We start from the raw sequence: 6,438 nt of genomic DNA on the forward strand, positions 1-6,438 counted from the left end.
CGGGACCGAGGGGGGCGCTGCCGGCGGCGGGAGGAGGAGGAGGAGGAAGATTGGGGTGGCCTCGGAGGGAGGGAGGGAGGCGGGGGCCGCAGGGTTACGGCGTGGCCGAGGTGGAGAGGGGACCGGGGGCGGCTGCTCCAGCCCATGCCTCAGTAGGGACGCCCAAGAAGGGTGCCCAGGCGGCCTTAGAGGGGCTCCAAGTAGGGAGAGCCCGCTATGCCGGTGCCCCGTCTGTCACCCCTGCTGTTAGAGGAACCTCCTGGGTTCAGTTCGTGCCCACAGCCTCTTGTCCTGGTACTGGGCACCACTCACAAGAGCCTGGCTCCGTCCTCTGCATCCTCACTTCAAGTGTTTACAGAAACTGATGAGATCCCGAGCCTCCTCGTCTCCAGGCTGAGCAGTCCCAGCTCCCCAGCCTCTCCTCATAGCAGAGCTGAGTGTTTACGTGGCTAACAAAGGCATTTTAACAATTTTAACACGGGAGCGGTGACAAACACACACTGAAGGCAGTGCAGGGAGTGGGCAGATACACCCTTCTGTGATGCTGTGAGCTGTGAGAAGCCGGCACGCGGTGCAGTCAGCAGTGGGTTTGTGTAAGGACCTTGTGAAAGGCACATGCTCCCAGACCCACAGATTCAAGCACGGAACGCCTGCACACAACCTGCTCGGCCCAGTACAGGTGGCATGCCCACAGAGCCAAACAATGTTGCTGCGTTTGAAAAGCCCACGGGTAACGCTCAGACTGCAAAAGCGTGACTTGAAGGGACAAGCTGGCCCTAAAGGCCAACGCTGTGTGGATGAGGCAAGGACAAGTTTTCCCTCTGGGCAGGGCTGCCCAGCTGGAGGGCACACTGTTATCGCTGCCGCATCCCCCGGAGCACTTGGCTGCCTCCAGCAGTGATAAAGCGGAGCCCTGAGCTGCCAGGGAAATAGTTTGCATTCCTGGAGCGAGAGCTGCAGGAATGCGCACACCGGTTAAGCCGCCCTGGTTTTTACGCTGAAGTACAGGCCCATCCTGGCCCGCCTGTGGCAGAAACCCTCACAAAAAACAGCCAACCCCACTGCACAAAACCTGCCCCGGTGCCTGGTTTGGGGCTCTGAAGGCTGTGATGGGGTTTGTGGGGCTGTGGTGCCTCCCAGTGAATGCACTGATACCGTCGATCCTGCAGGCCTGGACACGTGTGCTCAGACTTTTAATGCTCCCCCAGGACTCAGATGTTAAGGAACGCGCACATTTGCTGCCTTTAATAATTGCTACTCCAAAACGTGTCAGAAACCAAAGTACCACCCCCCCCCCTTTAACAGTTCCCTCACAAAATCTCTGCTTATCAACCAGGATGGCTTGCCAGGTCCAACGCTGCACACTCCAGCGGGGTGCAGCCAGACACGTTTGCAATCCTCCTTCCCCTTACAAGAGGCGCGTGCCTCCCAGCACAGGCGCCTCGCGGGCTCCACACCAAGTGAGACCAACGCTCACTCCCCGCAGCGCCAGCCTCGTGCTCGAGCCCGAGCTGATAAGCTGATAAACTTTGGACTCGCAGGAGCGGGGCCTGGATGCCGTCAGATCATCATTTTTATGATTTCTGGGGAAGGCAGGCCCAGGGGTGAGGCAGGCGGCAGCCTCAGGCTGGGGGATGTGCTACCCCAAGCTGTAAGAAGCAAAAAAACACTCAGAAGGAGACCTTCGTAGCCAGTTGAGCTTTTAAGTGACAGATAGTATGGGAGTGCATAGGGAAAACGATCCCATTTGTCAAACGATCCCATCTACCCATCCTTTTTAAGCTTTGCTCTGCCACCGGGAGGCTGAGGAAAAGAGGATCCCAAGGCCGGGCTGAACAAACTGCAATTTGCTTTTGGACAGCCCGGGTGCCCGGAGACTGAGCCGCGTTCTGCACAAACCCCGGCAGGTCAGGAGGGTTTGGTTTGCAACCGGACACCTTTGTGAAAACCACAGGGTGTCCCCCTCCCTGTCCCACCCTCCGGATGTGTGTAGGAGGGTATCACATAAAAGCCTACAGGGTGAAAGAGAGACGTCTCTCTCCTTTTCTGATGAAAAATACACCTGGAGACTGGACCCGATAAACCAACAGGTTTTGTCTGGTTTTATGTTCCCTTCCCAGAAAAAAAAAACAGCAGCCAAAACCTAAGCTGCTAATAGCTGCCACCAAGAACAGGTTATGGCAGCTCTGCAGAGCAGGGTTTGTGGGGATGTGGAGCGTTAGGTGGGACAGGGAATGGCCCCAGCAGATGTTTTGTGCCAGGTGGGTTTTGGCTTGAGCTACCACTAATCAGTTCTTGCAGGACTCCATCAAAACCATGGGGTCTTGAGATTAAACCCAGTGGGGGTAGCCAAAGCCCAAGCCAAGTTTCAAAATCTCAGCAGCATCCTCGGAGAGGCGTGTGCAAGGCCAGCCTTGGCACCGGGGATTGCCCCGGGAAGGAAACTGCTGAGTTTCGAGTGAGCGAGAGGAGCTGGCGGGTGCTGCTCTGAGACCGCTGAAGCTGGCCTGGGACTGGGAACTTCCCTCGCTCTTCACGGTACAGAAACCAAGAACAAAGAGTAGCGTGGGGTTTGGTTTCCCTTATTTGAGCCAGCCTATGAAAACCCTCAAGCACTACCCAGATGATGTCTGTGGGGCAGTGCTTGTGCTCTGAGGAAGGGGCCTGAAAGGCCAGGACGTGTGAGCCCAGGTTCCTCCATGGTGGCAAGTCCACCTCATCCCCTGGAGTGGGCAGGGAAAGGAGGCTTAAACAATCCAGTGACTGGCTCCCAGAGAGGATAACTTCACAGGTCTAAGCTGCTTCTCCCAAAAGGCCATCCTAGGCTTTCCTTTTCGCTGCTTTGGTCAGAACGGCGATTTCTTCTGGTTGTGTCTGCGGTCAGGAAGAGAGGACAGAGGCAGCACTTGGATGGGACACTAGAAACATTGTTCCACGAGGTCCAGGAATTTCCAGGTGCAAAGCTGCAAACTGCCAAGTCACAGAGCTGATGAGCAGAACCACAGCAGACAGTTTGGGCGTTCAACACCCCCTCCTTCCCACTGGCTTCAGCGCACTTCTGGACACTGAGCTAGCTGAGATGCCAAGGCTCAGTTTCAGGTATTACTGCTTTCTTTTTATATAGGGAGAGTCACAGACTGAAACAATAAGCAACAAAGTTGCTACCGAACAACAGACCATTTGAATTTGTGTGACCGAAGAGAATTACAAAGAAAAAATGCACCACCAGGTAGATAAGGACTGGAGCATAAATCCCACTGTGTTATCCCGGGAGGAATCTGCGATGTCGGCAGACAAAGAGCAATTGAGAAGCCAATCACACATCATGCTCATACCTTCTTCCCTCCTCCTCACCAAACGATGCAAAGTTCAGCAAGTGAAGGTACGCTCCTATCCAGCATAGTGCAGACCCAGCCAATGCCTACCATTTTTATTTATTTTCTCCTGCGGACTGAGATGAGGCTCTTCAGACCTCTAGGAAACAAACCCTTTGGTGGAACAGAAGTATTTTGGAATGGAGGTATCTATTTTGGAATAGAAGTATCTATTTTCAGCTTTCAAAAAACAAAACAAGGAAGAATCTGTGACTTCGCTCAGATCACGGCCTTTTCCGACTTTCTTTTGTAAGGGTCGCGCATGCATTTTCTGCCGTTACCTTTATCTGCGAGCTAACATCTGCGAGTTGATTTACAGTTGGACCTGCAGGAGCTCTCCACCTCTGGGGGAAGCAGCCTTCTTGCTGAACTGACGCGCTGACACTGCTGACCTTCACCAGCTATGTAAAGTACATTTCCTTCCTATGCCAAAGGATAAAATCAGCTGTGTGAAGAACAATGCATGCACAGACAACATGGAAAACGCTGCTGAAGACCTTCAGATACTGAACCGTGAAGCTGCACTTGGCCTCGCTCCAGGCTCCGCACGCATGAGCACACGCTTTGATTGCAAGCTCCCGCGGACAGGAATCGTAGCCAAGCGATTCAAAGGCATTCTCCGGTGCCTAACGCGCGGTGCTTTCGGTGAATGCTAGGCAGCAAAGCACCTTTGAAGTCTTGTGCTTGTATTTACTCTCTGTGAGATTTGGGCCAGGGATATTCCCAAGTGAAGAGATGATTAACTTGAACTTTCTACCAGAATGGAGATGTAACACTACAGTGCCTTGCACACCCCTATGCTGCAATTAGATACCAGCCCAAATTTTAACAGTTCCTGTGAGCTTTACAGCCCCTGCCTATTAAGGAATTAAGGGGTCTGCAACTGCTGTCATAGTACGAGACCAAAATGTATGTTCTTACTTGAATTAATATAAACACTGTCCCTGGGAGAAAAAACATCGCTGATTTAATCCATGTTAGTTCCTGTGGGCAGGGCTTACGTATTGCAGCATATTTACTGTCTTCATGCTGTATTTACTCATGCAAAATAACGCTGATGACTCGCAGCAGAGCCACCCTCCACGTGGAAAATGCAGCTGCCTGCGGGATGAAGGCAGGCAGCTCTTTTGGGAGGATGCCCTGCGGGAGAAGGACTCGGGGCCAACAGAGAGGCACCAAACCCCAGCGGGGAATTTCTGTGCAGCAGAGGAGGTGCTTCCCCTCTCCCGGTAGGGGCAGTTCAGCAGGGTTTTACTCCTCATGAAGGGTGAGGGGGTTGGTTTGTGAACACTGGGTCCATGCTTGGCTGGGCTCTGAGGGTGTGGTGCAAAGCGCGATGCTGCATGAAAACCACCCGAGGGATTTCCCCTGCACCTTCACGGGCACCACGCTGGGCGTCCCGCAGCACCCAGCACCCTTTGCTGGCCACAAAGCCTCCACCCGGGGCGCGGGCGGCCCCATCTCAGTGGCAGTGACAGGCATTTTAGCAGGAAAGCAATAAAGGCTTTCAATAAAAGAGCAATTCGTCTGCATCCGCCAGGTGCTTTGTACCAGGAGGACAAGACTGGCGGGCAAGTAAGAATCAGGCCAGGCCTCGGCAGCGTTAGAGGAAGCGCTGTCTGTCCCTAACACAGCAGCATGCCCTTTTCTGAAGAGGGAGAGAAAACAGATGATTTTTTCCTTTCTTTTTTTTTTTTTTTCTTTCTTCCTGTGGCAGGTGATCCTGGGCAGGCTGGCGGGCAAAAAAGTGGGGCTGCTGGCGGGTGCTGGGTTGCTGAAGGGGACCTTGTCAGGGTGGAGAGCCCAAACCTCAGCTTCCACCTTCGGAAAACCCTGCGGGAATGCAACAGTTTGGAGATGTTGTTCCTCCCCACCGCTGCCCCAGGGGCCTCTGCATTCCTCCAGGAGGCCTGCCCTGCCTGCCTCCTCCTGCTTTGCCTCCAAATTTAACTCCCATCAGCACAGGCAGGGAAGGGCGATGCCATCCCAGTCCTGGTGCGGGCTCCCTCATCCTGAGCTGCTGCTGTGGGGCGAGTGCGGATGAAGCAGTGCCTCTCCTCTGTGCACATGGAGTTAAACCCCAGGGCAGGAGAAATTTTGGGTTGCGGAGGAGGTGCCTGGCCAGACAAGGAGAGCTGCAGCAGTTCAATATCTATCCTATCCCGGAGGAAAGCCAAAGCCAGATGCCAGGCATTCAGGCCAGCTGCAGCTGCTTTGGGGCAGAGTGCCCTGCCCACATTTCTCTCTTCCCTTTGTCCAGGTGCCACCAGCGGCGGTGGGTGTGATCCTGGGGCCCCCTTTGCCATCAGTCCACCAGGTCAAACACCTGCTTTTGGTGGCTTCAGAGTTACACCGAAGTAATGCTTTGGTAGTTTTCCTCTTCACTATCTATGCCTGAAAGAATAAGGAACAATTTGCTTTTTCTGTTTTCTGCTAAAAAGAGCCTTCAGTCGGGACAAAAACTCCTCTGGAGAACTTGCCAGCTCCATTTCCTTGCCTCTTTATCAGGGCAGTAATACAAACAGCACGGTGACCTATTTAACCACCACGCGTGGCCTTCAGTAATCCTGGGCTGGAAGAGCTCTCGGCAAGTGGGACGCCATCCCACAATAATCATCCTGCTGGGCTTTGAGTGGACTCAGCAGACGCAGTCAGTGCATCCACCCGCTCTTCCGTGCATGTCCTGGAAGGATCTCTCTGACTAACAGATGGTTTTGAATGCTCTTTCACATGGGAAAATTGCAAAGAACATATTTTTATTGCACCCTTGCTATTTCATCCAGCCACGTGGATCTCCAGGGATGGAGACGTACTTAAGAAAAATATTCATTTTTAAAAGCTTCTGCAATCTTTTCACAACACTTTCTTGGCTTAGCCAGCCTAGCAAGCATGCCTGTATTTCTGCTTTGCAGCAATTAGTAAGATTTGCTAATTATACTGCTGAGTATTTAAAAAACAATTGATTTTCCTTTGTAGCAGAAAACGGTTTCCTGTTACACCGACTCTCTTAATCGTCATCAGAAACAAATCCAGGCTGCCAACACCGGCGACGTGTCATGCTGCT

Source organism: Oxyura jamaicensis, chromosome 2, assembly GCF_011077185.1.
Source record: "Oxyura jamaicensis isolate SHBP4307 breed ruddy duck chromosome 2, BPBGC_Ojam_1.0, whole genome shotgun sequence".
Classification (NCBI taxonomy): domain Eukaryota; kingdom Metazoa; phylum Chordata; class Aves; order Anseriformes; family Anatidae; genus Oxyura; species Oxyura jamaicensis.